Raw genomic sequence first — 18,809 nt, forward strand, 5'->3', positions numbered from 1 at the left:
TGCGTGTTTTCGGACAGCCTCGAACATAGCCCAAGCGCTGCCGGTGCGTGTTTTGTTCCGTGTGACAGCTCCGACGGCGGGCACTCCCCGCAGCATCCCCCCCTCGGGACACGACCCTCCCCGGCGCCCCGGGCTCCGCTTCGGCTTCCCCATGGCCAGGGCTGGGTGCTGCCCGGCGCTGAAATCACGTTCCTGATTCAGCCCCGGCGGGGAGACAATGACTTATTCTCGCCCCCCCGGGGCCGCCGCCGCCTCTCACGTTCCGGGGCCTGCGGCTGCGGGACGCAGTGGCACCCGCCCTCCCGGGGCGCCCTCCAGCCCGGACGCCCCCTCCCGCCCGGCCCCGCCGCCGCCCGCCCTCGAAGCGGGGCAGCACCACCCATTGGGGGAGAGGAGGGCGCGGGCGCCCGCACCGTCCGCTCTGCCATTCTATTGGCTGGCGTGACCGCGCTTCGCCCTTCCATTGGCTGCGGCCCCCGCCAGGCAGCAGCGGGGTCGGGCGGTGCCAGCCAGCCCCTGCCCGCCGTCGCCGCTGTCGCTCCCGGCGGGCGAGTAAGTCCGCGGGCGGCCGCGGCGCCGCAGCCGTTGTCGGGCGGGAGGGGTGAGTGTGAGCGGCGGCCGCTCCCGCCGAGCCAACTCTTCCCGCGCGGGGCAGGGGCAGCGCTCTGCGCCGTCGGGACGGTTGGCGGCCGTTGGGCAACTAACGGCCGGTTGAGGAGAGCCCGGTGGCACCGGGTCCCGCGCACCGACCCCGCGGCGGGCGCTCCCGCCCCGCCCTGGGGCAGCCGTGGGCGCGCCGCTGGGGCGGCCGTTACCCGCCGGCCTCGCGCGTGGGGAGGGAGGTGGCGGCGGAGTTGCTGCGGCGGGGCCGAGGGACGGGCCGGTGCCCGGGGCGCGGTGGAGGGTCAGGGCGGGGGGCCGTGACGGGCTCGGCGGGCCTCCTCCCGCTTAGCCGGGGAGAGCAGGTCCGTGCCCCCAGTGTGGGGCGGGGTGAGCGGGGCCACGGGGTGGCGCTCCGGGGAGCGGCTTCGGGCTCCCCTCTTCCCGCGGGTCCCCTCGGAGCGCCGCCGGCATCCTGGCCGCCTGCCGGCGTTCTCCCGCGCCCCGTCTCTCCGAGCGGCGGTCGGGGAGGGCAGAGGCGGGAAGCGGTGGCCCCGCCGGGGCGGCTCGGGGCTGGCGGGGCAGCGGGCACTGGTATCGCCGGGAGAAGGCAGCCGGGGCTGTGGGCGAGACAAAGGAGCTGCTCCCGCTCGTCTCGGCGGAGCAGGGGCAGCCAGCGGGGTGTCCGGCAGCCGCCTGCCCGCTGCTCCCGCTGCGCGCGTGTGCCCTCCTGGGAGATGTAGGACATAGTTTAGTTGCCTGCTGTGAAATGCTTTCATTCTCACCCGTCTCTTCTGTGTGTGTGTTTGTTTGTTGTTTTTATTTTGTTATTTTTTTTTCCCCTGCCGCAGTGACTTCGGTGTCCGTGGGTAGGGATGCGAGAGGTGGCAGCAACAGTTGCAATTACTGAGAGTTTGCGGTTGAGGTTCCTAAGAAGGAAGTGTCGCAGACTGCAGGGGGTTGTGCCTGTGTAGGCTTCGTTATTTAACTACACGTATGTTAAATTAAATTGCTATGTGCTTTGTGTTTTAAAGGTAATGGTAAAAGCAAAGGTGATGTTCGTGGACTGATCATGTTCCCCTGTAATCCGGAAAACCATCATGTTTGCGTCCAGTCCCATTGAATTCAAACTCTATCCTGATAAAGCTCTTCGAGTCTTAAGTTCACAAGGAAAAGCTTTGCCTACTTGGGGATTATTAAGTCTTGTTAGCACTGATCTTCCATCATTTTTAATATAAACTGCGAGTGTGTGAGGAGAAAACTACAGAAGAACAAAATACAAAAGTTGCTATTAAGTGATTGCTGTTAGGAAGTTTTATTAGGTGCAAATTCAGATTTGGTGATTAGTTTTGGGGTTTTTTGTTTTTTGCTGTTTTTTTTTTTGTTTGTGTGTGTTTTTTTTCTTTTAAGAAAACTGGAACAAATGGCACTGCAAAGAAGCAACAAGCAGTTTTATGTAGCAAAGTGTAGAGTGACATTGGTGATTGCTTTTCATTGCATCTAAAAGGCTTTTCTACAGTTTTTCCCTCCAATAATGCAGCTAGATGCTGCCAAGTGTCTTTTCAGAAGCTTGTGCTTTTCACAGAATGCCTTCATCTATGATAGTGCTTTGCTTTTGTTGTCCTCTCCACCTTTCAACAAGTTCTTTTATGTTGTGTAAAGTAAGTAGCATTATAAAGCTTAGTCAAAGTAACTTCCAAACTATTTTACTTTCATCAGTGAAATACTTTTGGTTAAAGTAATATTCTTTTAGTTTTAGATCTATCTGGCACTGTTCTTGGACATATTTTTCCTCCAGAGTAAGAAGACAATATGAAAATACTACTTTTGAAATGCAAAGCTCATCTGCTTCTCTTCTGTGATAACCTCTTTGTGAGGCAAGGTACTTTTAACAGGCCTTTTGTCAGAGGGGTGACAGTTTTGAGGAAGTTCAGTATTGCTTTGGATGATTTATTAACTGTAGCAATTTGCTTGCTTTTCAGTGTTGAACTGTTTTGAAGGTACAAGTTAAATTTATTCAGAATGCTTCTTACAAGTAAAAAGGCTTTCACAGGCAGAATTACGTTGAACTTCAGCCACAGTCTCCTGAATGAGAGGGTTTTCTTCCACTTGAGTGTCCATGGTAGACATGTTCACAGGCATAGCTGGCTAGTTAAGTCACTGGGATTCTAATTTTGCAAGGACTTGTATCACAAACAAGCATGTGCGTGCTATATTGCAAGGCTGGGCGCTACCAGTGACATGTGTCATCTATATTTTACTTAGCACAATGGGGCTGGCTCTGAGCTGGGAGAAGAGATCATTTACTGATGCATGTTATGACTTTATCAAACCTAGCAGTAAGTTGCCGAGTTAGTCTAATTCTTAGTACACGTTAGTGTAAAACGCCAATATCTTCTGCCGTCTCTGTATTTTCATGTCAGGAAATGCATTATCATTAAATCCTGCCTTAATGTAAATATTTGATTTTCTCTTAACCTGTGACTTTAAATCCATGCAACATGAAAATGCTTGTTTGTTCTGGAGACCTATTAGTTATCTAGTGTTGACTAATGTCTGGCTATTTTAATTAGAAAATAAACATACTTTTAATGGCCTGATGTGACACCTGTTTGTTTCAGGTTGTTTAGAAGATGCATAGTGTGAGAAATCTGTGTGATTTGTAAGAGAAAAGTCACAGTTCCCAGGCTTTCATTTGGGACTATGAGCCTATGGAGCACTCTTTATATTTGAGGCTTTTAAATGAAACTCTGATGAGGTGTAAATGTTTACATTGATGAGAATATTAAAATGCAGTAGCACTTGGATTCTTAACAAAGATCACCTGGGCACTCTACAAACATACAAGCTTAGACTTAAATCTCTTAGGTGGATCACCAGGCCAGGTTTCATTCCCAAGGCTTTACTTAGGCAAATATGCTGTCTGCGTAACCTGGCACGCTTCCTCTCTTAAAAAATGCATGATTGGGTACAAAGCTTATACTTAAGTCTACCATAGGATTTGTGCGGGTGGTTTTGCTGGCATAGATGGAGATTAATGCATATGAATCACTGTACTTGTGTATCACGGGGTTACCAGTTACCAAGCAGTCATTATTCTTGGAGCAACAGGCATGAAGTTTAAGCAGGAGACCCCATCATACTGGATAGGAACTGAGAACACAGATGATACGACCTTCACTGTGTGTGTGCTCTGTTGTCTGTGAAGTGAGGAGAACTAGAGTCTGAATCTGTTACACTTCAGAAAAATTGAAGTCTGCCAATTTGTATTTATCTTCTGAGATATAATAGCTTGATGACTGGAGTGACTCTATGTAATATCTAAGATTTCTTGCATGGTATTATGAAAATACTATGTGCTTAAAACCTCTACTTTGTATGCAGTGATTTTCAGTGTGTTGGTTTGTACTTGGTAGGATGTACTTGAAATTATTTATTGTGTTACTGAAATCTGATAGTTTTCTTGCTCAACAAAATTACAGCTTTTGATTTGTTAATGCTGTTGTGTTTAATTATGTGAGTATAAAAAACCCCACACCTTAATTAGAACTGTGTGCATGATATCTTTTATTTAAATCCATATTTTCTTTCTTTTCCAAAAAAAAGCGGCCCTTTTGGCAGCTTGCTGTCCTCATTTGCCAGGATTGAAATGGTGACCTATTAAGTGCACGTTTGGGAGTGGAGAACGTGTTGGAATTAAAGCATTGTTTTATTAGCATCAGTTAATTAGGAACTTAAATTGGATTAATTTATTTGAAATGCTTCTTGAGATAATCTTGGAAGGCAATAACAAAGTGGTGTCAGGACAAGGACTGAAAGCTATGTCAGATCCGTGTTGTTGAAGACAGAGTGCTAAAGTATGAAAATACTTCAAATGTGTGGGAACTGCACATTGCTGCAAGACCATGTTTAAAGCTTCTAGGCTGCTCAAGCTCTGCATGCTATTAAAGTGTTTTATTAGTTCCTGCATTGAGCAGAATCTTCCCATACTCTAATGTATACTGTAAGTGTAGGCACACACTTTTAAGATGAAGTGCTCTGCATGCTCTCAAGATTTTCCTTATAAATAACTGACACTTTAAATATTTGAAGTTACTTGGAACATTGGTGAAATTTAAGAAGTTTTCCATGAGGTTGAAGGGGTGAAATGCTTCTGCGTTTGTTCTTATTGTAAATCATCGGTTTTCTATTACAATTTGTGCTGGAACTTTGTTAGCATGAAAACTCAAATACTTCTGGATTAGATTAAAAAAAAAAAAAGAAAAGCAACATCAGAAAGATCCAACAACTGTAATAGTTTTCAGTGTATAGTACATCTAAAATAATGCAGGGTATGAAGTGTTTTCTTGTACTTCTGGTGCAAGCATTGTGAAGCCCTTGTCCTAATTAGGACCATGTTCGTGAGCAGCAGAATAAAAATAGAATAGCAGCTTAGTTTGGGAGGGTGGCTGTTATTTACAGCGATTTCTTTAGACGCATCCCCACGTGAACTTACGTGCTTTGATAACAGCTGGAAAGGTAGTGAATAAAAGCAGCATTGCTTGCAGGACAAATGAGTACTGAAGTTGTCCAAAAGTAACCCTTTCTTGTCATTGCAGTACTAGAAATGGGAGGATGTTGGTGTGTTTGATTCAGTGTGATGAATTAAGGGTTTCATGTAAGCCTTTAGTGTAACTTCTAAATGGTGTACAAATTTAATGCAAGTGGGTTTGATAAATAGTTGTTACTAGGAGTACTATTTATTAGAACTGGCATCAATAAAGCATGTGGAATTTGGGCAGATACTTAATACTTGTCACTCTTCTGTATGGAGAATGCCGTCGAAAAGTGAGGGTGTGGATGAAAAAAGTTTCTTAAGTTTGTTTTAAATGACCATTATTGCTGGAGAATCATCTGATTGTTGAGACGAAGACTGGAAATGGGTTATCTCTCCAAAACAGATGTATGTTTGTCTTCTTCCGTCTCTAACGCCTGGTGAGATGAAATGCTATGTGGCAATCAAAGCATAACAAAGACACTTAGGTAAAAGCAATACTAGCTGAGTAGTAAAACATGCCTTTTCCTGATGCAAATGTCGCTGAGTATTTGTTTTACATCCTAATTAACATAAGAGCTCTCATTCTAAATTTAGTGACAGAAACTGTATATTTTGGACACCTTTGATAGCTACTAAAGAAGGTTCTTTTAGGTAAGAGATAAGATATCCTTTGCGTTTTGTTAGTTTTTTCTATTTGGAAGCTAACCTTTAATTAAAAATAGCGTAGTATGCTCTGAAGCTGAACTGGATACTAATTAACTCCTTTCAGTGCTTAAAGCCATGCTGTCTCCTAAGGTTTCCTGTTGTTTGCTCTGGATAAATATTTATGCTTCAGCAAGACGTTGACTTCAACCTGATGAATAGTGCATGCAGCATTAATATTTTTGTTAATACTAAACACCATGAATCAGTACTATTACTATATTTTACTGCAATTCTGTTTTTAGAAAGGGGGCAGGAAGCCCGTTACACTTTAAATACGCAATAGAGAAATCTAATACTCAATAATTAATCTGTCTAGCAGTCTGAGTATTGAAGCTAGTGCTGGAAAATATAAGGTCTTCATGAATGTCTGGTTAATGGACAAGACTGTACAATATCTTTGTGGTTTGTTTTCAAGTACTTGAACCCTGTTCTCATATAAAGACAATTGGTTTGTATTTTAAATTCTTTTTAATCCTGTAGTATTTTCTGTACTAAAGGAAGTGGCTGGAATACATGTAAAAGCATTAAGGTGATTAAATAAATATTTAAAAAATGCCAACATCTTTGAACATTAGGTTACTGTGAATATTTTCAAACAGTCTATTATGAAAGACATGTTGGGTATACTATAGTAACATCTCTATCTGAGGAAGCAGGCTATAGGATCTCCAGATACAAAATTAAAAGCTTTTTCTCCAGTAACATTTCTTCTCAGTGTTTGCTGGCTGAAGGATGTTGTATTACTTTTCCAGAGTTGAAGTAAGTTGCAAAATCAGACTACAACATCATATATTTTGTGTTAGGCTGATAAAAGGAATTTTTTTTTAAATCGTGGGGAGGAGTGATGTTTAGGAATTCCTTAGCTCTTGGTACTTAATGCTAAAGCAACAATTTTATGTTTCTTACAGTAGCTCTAGAGTGGATTTTACAAGTGAAATTCTGAATATTATTCTACAATTTATGGTTAGTAGCACATCTGGCTGAACCAATTACTGTCTGCTCAGCTAAAATAATACCCTCCCTATTTACTTAATTTGGGTTGTGCCAAAATACTTATCTGCTTCATGTCACATGCTGCAGATGTGCTACTGCTTTTACTCAGTTACAGCTTTTAGACTCAATAAGCTGTAGTCTTTACACTTATGTCTCTCATACTCCCAGTTATATTGACTCCATATGTCAGGTCTAGAAAGACTAATAGGCTCCTGCATTTTTTTTTTCCTGCTTTGAACTAAATTCCCAGTGCAGCAGCCAGGGGAGCAGGTGGGAGGCTTTTGACAGTAATTCTGTGCGTCCGCTTACACATGCATTTTGTAGCTTTGCCAGTGCTGGTATAGTATTTACCAGTTCCTGCTGCCTGTCTTGAGAGAATGAGACTTATATTTAATTGTAAAGCTGAGGGGGGAAAAAAATCAAGCGTCTTTCCCTTCTACCTGTTTTCTCTGCAGCGTTTTATGTCAGTACTGTAAATGATGGGTATTTTTGCGACACTGTACTTCAGACAATCAAATTTGCCATGTTACTTAGTGAAACACAACAAAGGGAACATCTGTTTTGCAGAGTACTCAATGATACTGCTTGAAGTATCAGAATTCTGTGTTGTGTGTGTTTCTTTTTTTTTTTTTTAAGCTAGAATTGGTTGCAGTTTTGTTGAATTTTCTGTAATGTGTGAAAATACAGCAGATCTGTCCTTCCAGCACTTTTGCATCATGTTAGAGATTGACTGAGCAGATTAGCAATCTCTATGACTTTTAATATTTTTGCTGCCTTAGTAACTTTTGTTTGGCTTACATATTTTCAATACTATTCTTTTTGTCTTACACCAAGATTTAAGAGTGTGTGAAGCATGTGCATTTTCGTTGTTTACCAAGAGTTCTTACTAGAATGTAGTGGTTATTTATGCAGGGATATTTTATCCCAAATTGATATTACTGGCAAGCTGTAGCTGTACAAGGAAAACTGATAAGGATTTTCCACCTGAAACTTAGCATAATCAGAGAATGTCTCTATACCATGCAGTTCCTTTGCATATGTAATGTCTACATTCATTTGTTCCTTAAGAAAGTAATGAAAATCTTTGATTCTTTCCCATTTTAGTGGTATTTAAAAGTGTCTTAGATATTTTGTCCTATTCTGGCAAATAAGTGGATGATAATTCACCTACGTTCACAAAGTTGCTGCAATCTAGTGAAACAGTGACAAGGACTAACTAACTTAACCATTTACAACTTGTTTTTGGTGTGGTAAAAGTCCTATATAAATTCAGTAGCAGCAGTAGGATGTGAGTTTGACATCAAGGGAAGAAGGAACACCTAAAAGAAGGTCTCTGCTTGTGCAGTAGACAGAGGAACTGACAAAAGTGTGAGCAGGAAGTTAACTGATGAAACAGGAACCAAATAATGCCACTTTTACCCTTCAAGGGGTTCCTTAAATGTGTCTGCTGATTTTAAATGATAAATATGATCCTTCTGTGTTGTGCCGTTATTAACACCCACCCCTCGAATGTCATACTGTTTATAATCTCTTCACTGAGATTATATTTATTTTTTTTTACTCTGCTCTTGGATCACTACAACTCCCCTTTCCTATGGATATGACCTTTATTTTTGAACACAACATATTGCTTCCTAGGGTTATTAAGCTGTATTGATGTCATTCGGCTCTGGTTCATTTGAGTCCACTGTGTCCCAAATACATGTGTAGTCAATGACCAATTTGCATGTATTGTCATAATTCCATCTGCCATTCAAGTGACTTTTCAGTTGCTGCTTTTAAACAGGATGCGCTAAATCAAGTTGCAAGTTCGTGGACTTCAGGTTATTATAGAAAAAAATTTGACTACTTTGTTGTTAGGCTACAGAAATAATTGTCGGGCTCTAAATCCTGAAGTCTGTGCTCTAGACCAGGGCTCTGAATTTATAACTGAATATTGAAAAACTGCTCACTTATTCTAGAAATACTAGATATGAAGGTCTTAAAGAATGCACTTAGACACCAGGCCTGTCTTGAGCAGAAGACATCTTGAGATTTAATGACAATGCAAATAAAAGAAACGGGAAAAGAAAATGAATGCTTGCTCCACTATTTTTAATCTTAAACTCTTTTCTGCTACCTAAGCAATATCAATATAAATCCAGTAGAAACTTTGTTATGGCTTTGGAACAATGGCAGATTACTTGATTACCATTTATCTTGGAAATCTGTACTGAATTGCTCAAATAAAAGTCTCTCCAGACCCTATGTAACTTGAGTTTCATTAGATTTGTATTTCTTTATTCGAATAATTAATATTCTGAGCTTTAGATGCTTTCATCAAGTGGGAACATTTTACCTAAAAAGCTTTTTCTTCTAATAGGAATTCAGTCTAAATTAATATGCCCTACAATGTAAGACAATTAACACTTTTTTCTGCTTTGCCACTATTATGCTTTTGGGATTTGACTTTTTAGAAAACGTTACAATACAGAGCAAGACGTACAGGGTAATAAATTGTCTGAGACTTCAAGTTGTGCACACGTCTGTACTACAGCATTGAAATTATATATGATAATAGAGCATTTAATGTGTTGGATGTATCTTTTCTGAATGAGACAGAAATGTGGGTCCTGCTGTTACTTTTAAAAAGTTTTACTAAAAAAGTCATGTTTTTCTGTTGCTTATAAAGCATGTAAACAAACAAGCAAAAAACAACACCACAAAAAAAAAACCAAAACAAAACCACCACAAAGTTTTTCTTGGGTGTTCTGAAATGTTTTTCAAATTAAAATGTCCAGTCTTGTGAGTATAACAGGCTTGTGCAGGAAGGCTGTTGTTGGGGGAGGAAGGAAAGATACGAGGAAGAAAACTGCCATGGAGAGATAAAGCATATTTTTCCTGAAGCTGTTTAACACAGCATTATGTGCATGTATTGATGATTCATTCTAATTCTGTAACTTAACAGGGAGCAATCCAAAACCACTCAAAGCAAACTAAATCCTAAGGTTGTTTTCAGTATTGATCATAGAGTCATAGAATCATTTTGGTTGGAAGAGACCTTTGAGATAATTGAGTCTAACCATTAACCTAACACTGTCAAGTCCACCACTAAACCATGTCCCTAAGAACCTTGTCTATGTGTCTTTTAAACATCTTCAGGGATGGTGACTCAACCACTTCCGTGGGCAGCCTCTTCCATTGCCTGGCAATCCTTTCCGTGAAGAAACGTTACCTAATATCCAAGCTAAATATCCCCTGGCACAACCTGAGGCCATTTCTTCTTGTCCTATCGCTTGTTACTTGGAAGAGAGACCAACACCCTCCGTGCTACAACCTCCTTTCAGGTAGCTGTAGACAGTGATAAGGTCTCTCCTTAGCCTCCTCTCCTCCAGGCCAAACAGCCCCAGATCTTTCGACCATTCCTCATCATACTTGTGCTCCAGGCCTCTCACTAGCCTGGTCACCCTCCTCTGAACTCTCCCCAGCACCTCAATGTGTTTCTTGTAGTGAGGGGCCCAAAACTGAACACAGGATTCAAGGTGGGGCCTCACCAGTGCTGAGTACTGGGGGGCGATCACTTGTCTAGTCCTGCTGGCCACACTATTCCTGATACAAGCCAGGATGCTGTTGACCTTCTTGGCCACCTGGGCACACTGCTGGCTCATGTTCAGCCAGCTGTAAATCAACACCCCCCGGTCCTTTTCCACCAGGCAGCTTTCCAGCCACTCTTCCCCGAGCTTGGAGCATTGAATTGGGATTTTTGTGACCCAAGTGCAGGACTCAACATTTGGCCTTGTTAAACCTCATACCTCTCCTCTGGAAAATGCACCTTAATATAGTTTATTTCTGTCAAAATGAGCTACTAAAATGTGGATGAATAGACTACCATAAACCTCTTTTTGCTATGAAGTCTGTGGTGTATTCCTGCTTTTGCCTCATGATCTTTAGTGATATGATAGAATGGTATACTGGAGATAATATTTTGCAAATATTAAGTTATAAAGAGTGCTAGTGTTGCTGCATTAGTAAGGTTAGGGTCATGGGACGTATCATAGCACTTATTTTAAATAAGTGCTTTGGAGTAAAAGTAAAATCAAACTCTTACAGTCATATTTGATCATGTCTGATGTTATTACACTACATTGTAGATCTACTCTTGGTAAGCACACTGTAAGGGTTATTCTTCCTTGTACTAAGTTCTTTAAAGCCTGTTTCCAGGAAATCCAAGTCATTGACCTGTCTAAGGATTTATGCCAAAAGCATAGTTTAATGCCTATTTCAGATGCAATGTGCTGGATTTTCTCAGCTACAAGTGGAAATGTTTTGAAAGGATAGTTCATATTGATGGATACATGAAAATTTATGAATGCCTGCAGAGTAGGAGACCAGGTTGTAGAGGGAAGTTGTAACTAGACATGTGCAACTGTCTGGTGAAGGAGGGTATGATTTCAAAGCAGACAGAATTCTCTTTAAATGCTTCTCATGCTAGTAATACTATTTAAAAAGTATTTAGAACTTGTAATAACTGATTTTTAGCAAATAAAAATAAGTCACTTCTAAAGCACCTTGAACTTTTGTAATGTAGTTCTTAGTTTGTGGAGCTGCCCACGTTTTGTGAAGGCAGAAGGAAGATTCAGTTGAAATGAGGTCCCAAGAGCTGCTACTGAATTTCTTCCTCATGGGGCTCGTGTAGTATCTTTTGAAGTCAGTCCATGGCTTGCAGGTAGGCATCTCTGCCTTTCTAGTTAAACGAGGTGCAGAAACTTAGAAAGGCATTGGAAATAGGCAGAATATCCTGAAATCTCATTCTTGGCCAGTGGCATTGGGAAGTTCTGGCCAAAAGTGTTGCATTCTTGATGTTGCTACTAAAAGTAGAAGGTTGAGAGTATTAAAAATGGAAGGTGAAGAGCCTGCTCAAACTTCCGTCCGTACTTTGTGAGCTGAGTCTTTTCCTTGTGATAAGTCACTGCTAAACTACTTGCTAGTTGGATGCTTTAGCTGCAACAACATGCTGTAATGGTAGAAGGTGTTGGAATTGTACCTTTAACAGTTGATGCTCAGAGGTGAAGTACAACCTCTGCTCAATTCTCCATATGCTTTTTAGGTCAACTCAAGCTTTTGTGCAGCATCTGCATATGCATGCTGTACACTGAGAGTCTTTCCAGCAAGCTGAATTACCTGACACCTTTTTTTGATATGTGGCTGAAAGTTCTGAGTGAACTCTAACTTGAGATGACTTGCAGGTTTCACTTAGAAAGGAAAACATGTTTTTAGAACTAGCTTGCAGAAAACAGACTTCACAAACAGCTAGATTAAATGACTAACTACCAGTAAAGGTATACTATAGTAGCACTAAAGTTTGAGGAGGCAAGGAACTTGAGGTCATGGCATTGCTACCAAAATAGTGGTCTACGCTCTTGAAAAGTCCATTGGTTGGTTCAGGGCTTGTATGCAACACTGAAACAAGAGCTGCAATATGATTATGCTCTCCAAATATTTTATTTCAGTTCACTATTTTAAGTTGTCTTTAAGCTTAAGGGAATTTCGTGACTTCTCTGGGATGCAGCATACTTTGGGCTTAGGGAAACTAGGGCACATGAGAACAGTAAGTTTGCTTTGCTTGGGGTTCCGTAGAGAAAGTTTTTTGTGAGTGGTGAACTTGTGCAGCGCTGCTTTCCCTACAGAAGTGGTGAGGGTGCTGTGTCATCTGCTGCAGGATTGCAGGCTCAGAGATGTCCTTGACACAAGTTGCAGAAGTGCAGATACATAGAAAACAGACAACATTTCTAAAGCTTTCTAGTTTGTTCTTACCAAAGCATAAAGATACCTTTATTTTATTATTATGGAATTTTGTTTATTTTAATCCTAGGGGATTTTGTGGCTAAAGCAAAAACTGGAAAACCTATGTGGATTAGGTCACTTTTGTAGTATTAGCACACTGTTCCCTTATACACATTTCTTTTTGTTGTTTCACATATATTTGGCTAAGCTTGTGGTTGTACTCACTTTAATGCTACTTTAAATTATCTTTCCTTTTGATGCATATAGTTATTACCTTGATTTTTAAATTTATGTTAAACTGTTAACTATTTTAATCCAGAATAAAAAAGAACATACTTTAAGACAAGATTTTTCAACTACCTGTGTTTTATTTATCTAAGAGTAGGCTGGTTATATTTGTTCTTTCTTAAAGATTTAACAAGATGTAAACAATAGTGTTTGCATGGAGTAAAAGAAAATAGGAAACAAGTATTTTTCATCTGCTAAGAAAAACTGTTTTGAAAGTAATAGCTCTTATTTTCCTGTAATGAATGTAACTATTGGTATATTACAGATGATAGAAAAGCTAACCCTTGAGGATACACTGCAAATGAAATAGTTTGAAAGAGAGTAGGGCTTTTGCAAGCTGCAGAACGGGATGTAACTGGAGCAAGTTGGCTTGCAGATGGTCAGTTTTGACTGACTCTGTGGTTATCAGCATGGCAGTTGTACTTACAGTGTGCTTTTGTGTGGAAGGTGGCAAGGAATAATAGTAAAGTAGGATTTAAAAAAAAACATTCAAGCTCTAGAAATTACTTCCTCTTCAGTTTGGCACTGTATGGCTATGGCTGCTTTTGTACTGCTTTAACAATATAAATCTGATTTACTATGGCTTGTATAAATTCAAGTGAATATATCAATGTGTAATCTTATATGTCTATCTCAGTGAGTTGTTCAGCTGGCACGAGTCATTTGATTGTCTTGAGAGAGTTATCTCCTTTCTGGTAAAGGGCAAGTACAAGGTTAGTTACATACAAAGGTGGTTTGTAATTGTTGTTTCTTAATCTGAAATTGAGCAAATATAATTGCCTGGAGTCAAAGATCAGGATTAAAATCTTCAAAAGCCTGTGCTTATGGGGATCCTACCTTCTGCTCGAAACTTTTTAGAAAGCATTAATGTTTTGGGTCATGTGTGCCCATATGACTATTTGCCAGCATCGTAAATGGCATTATGACCTCAACTGTAGGTGTTTGTGTTTTTTGTTTTGGTTTGTTTGTTTGTTTTTCCTGTTGGCAGAATTGCAAGGTTGTAGAAGGTTGAGTTACAGTTTGATAAGCCACATATTTCTGTGTAGGTTTCTGGGCTGCAAAGCATCTGTACTCTATGGTGCTGGATCCTTTGCAGAAGAAACAACTTATTTAAGACAGTTATTTATAGTTTCTATACAGTCTAGGTAATGTATACTTTCTTTCTTTAGAGTAACTTTGTTTTTTACTTATTTGCTGGCATCAAAACTGAATTGATGTCTGTCGTCCATTTGTGGCTGAATATTATGAGCCCTATGATTTTAAAACTTTTTAACAGTTGTCATTCAGGAGGACTTTTCCATTTGATGTGCAGATCTCTCTCACTTGTCATATTCCAAGTGTAAACTGTTCAAGAAGCATATGTGCACAATCCCAGGAAGTCTCGTTTAAATCTATGTCATGGAAAAGTCCATTGACCTCTGACTCTTGGAGGCTGATGTTCCACATTGTGATCCAAAGTGTAAGCTGCAAATAAGGCGGTTGTTTCTGGCAGCAATGGGGTGGGGTGGGGGAGAATTAGCAAAACTGAAAAATGCCCTTGGCAAGATGAAATTCAAATTAACTGCATTTTCAGTTCCTAAGGTACAGTAACCTTTACAGACCACTGGGAACAAACATGTTTAAAACCATTACCTTTGTATAGGTTCACTGCCGTATTGTGAAGAAAACTGCAGTAATGACCATACCAAATCAGACCAGAATTTCTAAAACCTCATTGTTTAACAGTGGTTGTTAATAGAGGCCTAGAAAGGAACTGGCAGGGGAAGCTCCAAGAGTGTTCTGGGGGAGTAACTTCTGGCTTTAACTTTCTGAACTGGAAGAAGTGCTTACATATATATAGGGGCTGTGGATGAATTCTTCCATGAATGTATGCAGGCTTCTTTTTACTGTGCTTTTAGGTAAAGTTGACATACTTGGTCTTGGGACTCAATGCATTGCTTTTGGTAACTCCTTCTCTTTGTTTTGAGCCTCTCACCTATAGTTTCAGCTAATGCTTGTTAGTTCTCTTTTAGAAGGTGCTGAACAGCCGTCTCTTGTCATTTTAGGAATTTGCTTGAGCCTCAGTCAGTGGTGCTTGGTGTACTGTAGCTATCTTGTTGACACTACCTGATTTTACACTGAAGATAGCAATTATCAGAAAATTTTGATACTGAGTCTTTGAGCACTGCTTGCATTGTGTATTTGAATAGAGCATGTGACTGTTTCAGGCTTAACACAATGGGGGTTTTGTTTCTTTGTGCAAGTTTGAAAAATGTCAAGAAGTCAGACCTGAGCTTTGTGGTTTCTGAAACTGGCCAGAACCTGTGGTTTTTGGAGTCCACAGCAGCATTGGTTTCTTTTTCTCAAGAGACTTTGAATGATTTGCTACCCATTACTGCACCTGCAGATATCTGTTTGAACAGGTTAGCTTGACGATATTCAAAATTATATAGTAAATGAACAGGTCACTGTACCACTTGAGTGAGTTGTGCATTAACATCAGGAAAATACATTCTCTTCTTTGGCAATTTATTCAATAATATACTTGCTGAGTGCTGTTGACTGTTCTGAGGCTTACCAAAGATTGTGTCATTGTCTCTGAAACAAGTTGGGAGAGAAAAGGTTTCAGCAATGTAAATTTTAAGTATAGACTCTAGTCCTTAAGTGGAATTGATGCATGATGTAGAGCTGATTAAAAAGTTTTTAATACTAGTACCACTTCAAAGGGTAAGGAAAGTTGAGTCCTAATTGGCCCTTCCCTACTTTATGTATACAAACTACTATAGAATACAAGATCAATGTATACCAGAGACTTGATCTCTTATGGGTCTAATACATCCTAACACAATGCCCATAAATTTACTTCGTTTGTCTTCTGGGATGAGTTGACAGATTTGGCTGATAGTTGATAAAAATTTTAATTTTCTGCTCTGTGTTTCCCTTAGGCTAAAAAAAATGTTCTTAGCAAATAGTACAAACTTCCAAGCAGATACTTTTCAGATTAGGTAAGGACACAGTATATGTTTTCCATCTTCTTCAAGCAATTCCCAGGGGATGGGACTTGAGCGGTTTTTGGCTCCTGGTTTTGTTTTTTCCAGCTCTGTAACTTCCACTAGCAAATGTGTAATGCTGTGTTTCCAGAAGGTCAGCTCTGCAGAACTGAAGAGTTCATTCTGTGTCCAAGTCCAGCCTCCTTGTACTTAATCCAGATTTCATTTACACACGTGTTATGTGGATGAATTCTACAAAGGCTGGGTAGCTTTAAAGAATAGGAAAGCCACCTCTTGTGAGAATTTCTTTTTAAAGAACGACCTGTGCATGTGTTCTCTGTGATTTCATTCAAGGCTATGATCTGATATTATTGTATTAAAAATGTCTAGAGTGACAGGTATGAAAAACAGGTATGAAGCCACTTAAGTAGGTAGATCCATTAGTGAGTTTACCAGAGAATACATCTTAATTCATCTTGACTCGCCCTCCACCAGCTCATTGCATAGCAACTTTTTCTCCCCCCTCTATTAAAAACAGTAAGTTCAGTAAGGTCCTGTTGTATTTGTACTGTAATGGAAAACAGAACAGTCTTTGTAGAGACCTTGTACAAGTCTCTTCCAAATGAGACTTGCTTTTGTCAGATAAACTTGCTTGATATCTTATTCCAGTTGTACTAGTCATCTTGGAACAAAGCAAAAGTTGATATCTCCTATGTAATAAGAGTTTTATGATAGTATTAGAATAGAGTAAGATCAATTTACAGCTCTCAGAGGCTGCTTATTACTTGGAAACAGATCCAGAGAACAGTCTTACCTCAAGCTATATCAAAATGGATTGCAGACTTTGAGTGGAATGTAAGTTAGTCTTATTTTCCTCTTGTTGCTATTAGAGCTCAAGTTGCATATGTCCTAGCATTCCAATGTTAGAGATTAGTAAGGGCTCTATGGCTTTATGTGTGCTTACTTTAAATAGATGTTCTACTAGGAAAGCTAGTTTGTTAATTATTGTTTAGTATAAATCCTATTTCTTGCTGCTAATCCAAGCTGAGAGTCTTGTGGAAAATACTCCGAAGTGCTCTTAACTGACAGAGCATAAACACACACATAAATTTGCCATGTGTTAGCTGGGCTGCAGTAGATATGCATGCTTTCATCAGGTGGCAAATGTGAAGTAATGTTGTGGGACCTGCAATGAAGGAGTGTCACCTAAAGTTGCTTTATTTCATGTTCAACAGAGATGAGGCAACCTGACTATTACTGAGATCCATCACAATTAATTTTGTGGTATAATTTGAATCTTTGGTACTTTGTCCTCTTTCCTGCAACTGTCTTCCATCAGGACATCCAAATGACTCTGCCTCTTAATTTCACAAAACAGGGAGTGGGCTTGATCCTTATCACAGAGTGGTTGGCCTTGAGAGGGACCTCTGGAGATGATCTAGTCCAACCCACCTGCTAAAGCAGGTTCACCTAGAGTTGAATTCTTGTTGAAATGAGGAGCACTGGAAGCTGCTTGTCAGTTTTAGTTAAAGTATTGTTTGATTTGTGGGGACAAAAGCAATTCATTTTTAAAGAAATTCTCAAACTTCACTCATCTGAGCTCTTTCCAGGGACTCAAGAGCAAGAGACCAGGGAAAAAAGTCTATTGAAAGGGAGTTACATGCTGATATACTTTAAAATAAATCTTTATTTTTGGGGGGAAATGTTGTGCAGTGCTTGCTGTATTGTTTGAATTTTCATTATGATTTTGGTATTTATAAAGTACATACTTAATAAAATTTTACAGCTTTTTTTCAAAGTAGCATACACTTACTTTATCCGCTTTGTGTTGCTTTAATTCCATAGTAACTGGGGCATCTAATGCTTACGGTGGCCTATATCTTGCAGTTGAATCCACTCAAACGGAGCTATAATTAAGGCATTCTTTTTTAATCCTTTTGGGATTTTCTTTTCTGTAAAATGTTAACAAATGCTATGAATTAGGCCTTATTTTGATCCACTTTGTGTTTAAAAAATCCATTTCAGAGTTACTTTTTGCAAACTTTCTATAGGCTTCAGAAAAAATTGTTTTGTTAACTGAAATTTGTTAATTCTTTCTTTAGAACAGTCTTGGGTTTGCTGACTCTCTCCATATATTGTTGCAGACCAAGATAACGTTATTTAGGTAGCAGAAAATGTGGCAATCCTCAGCAAAACAAGAAGTGTCTGCCTGTTTTAACAGATCCCACACACCTGATGTGTGGACTTGAGGTTTGTTTCCTTCTAGGGGGAGATCAATCTAACAGATAATCTTAATCTTTGTCTTCAGGGGAAATAATTATAAAATTAGATTTGTTATTTGTGACACTCAAATGTGTATTGCTGTGGATGCATATGTGCTTGAGGTTAAACAGTGTATTCAGAAGGGTATATACATGTTTTAGTACTTGAAGGTAAAATAAGGACAGTCTATTTTCTGTGTGCTCAAATGTCTTAACTCTCAGTGGAATGTCTCTGCTACTTTAAAAATCAATGACCTGCTCAGCAAAAACTTCGTCCTGTTTCTTTTAATTCAGCTTTTGGTAGATTTTGTTTCAAAAGTTCATGTTTTTTGAGAAAAAAAATAAAGAGATACTTGCCTTCAAATATACTGTCATAAAAGTTAGAAGTATTGTCCTTAGTCCAATGGATAATGCCAGTCAAGGATGCTCTTATTGTTCATACTGGTCAAATGAATCCTGTGTTCTCTGGGAACCTTTAATCTGAACATAATTCTTGATGAATCAGTAGAAATAGGTGAAAAAATGCATCTCTTTCATAAATGCGGTGTCAGTTATGAACTGGAGTATCCAGGACTTCTGTGAACACTTTTAAATTAAGAGTTTCTTGCTTTAAACAGTCAATATTAGCACAGGCATTTGTGCTGTTAATGGGGCTCAGTAGGGAATGGTTACTATTGTCAGCTCTTCTAAAGC

General features: G+C 40.0%; 1 protein-coding gene across 3 annotated transcripts in view; it reads left to right on the forward strand.

Annotated features, from left to right (window-relative positions):
• Positions 1–521: 521 nt before the first annotated feature.
• The window catches only part of HYCC1 (hyccin PI4KA lipid kinase complex subunit 1), a 46,590-nt gene continuing 28,302 nt past the window's right edge, over positions 522–18,809 (forward strand). For all 3 annotated transcript variants that reach the window (XM_082046955.1, XM_082046957.1, XM_082046956.1), the window contains exon 1: positions 522–601. The gene's annotated coding sequence lies outside the window, so the exon portion shown is untranslated. The remainder of the gene's footprint in view (positions 602–18,809) is intronic.

Source organism: Streptopelia decaocto (genome assembly GCF_964273445.1).
Source record: "Streptopelia decaocto genome assembly, chromosome: 2".
Taxonomy (NCBI): domain Eukaryota; kingdom Metazoa; phylum Chordata; class Aves; order Columbiformes; family Columbidae; genus Streptopelia; species Streptopelia decaocto.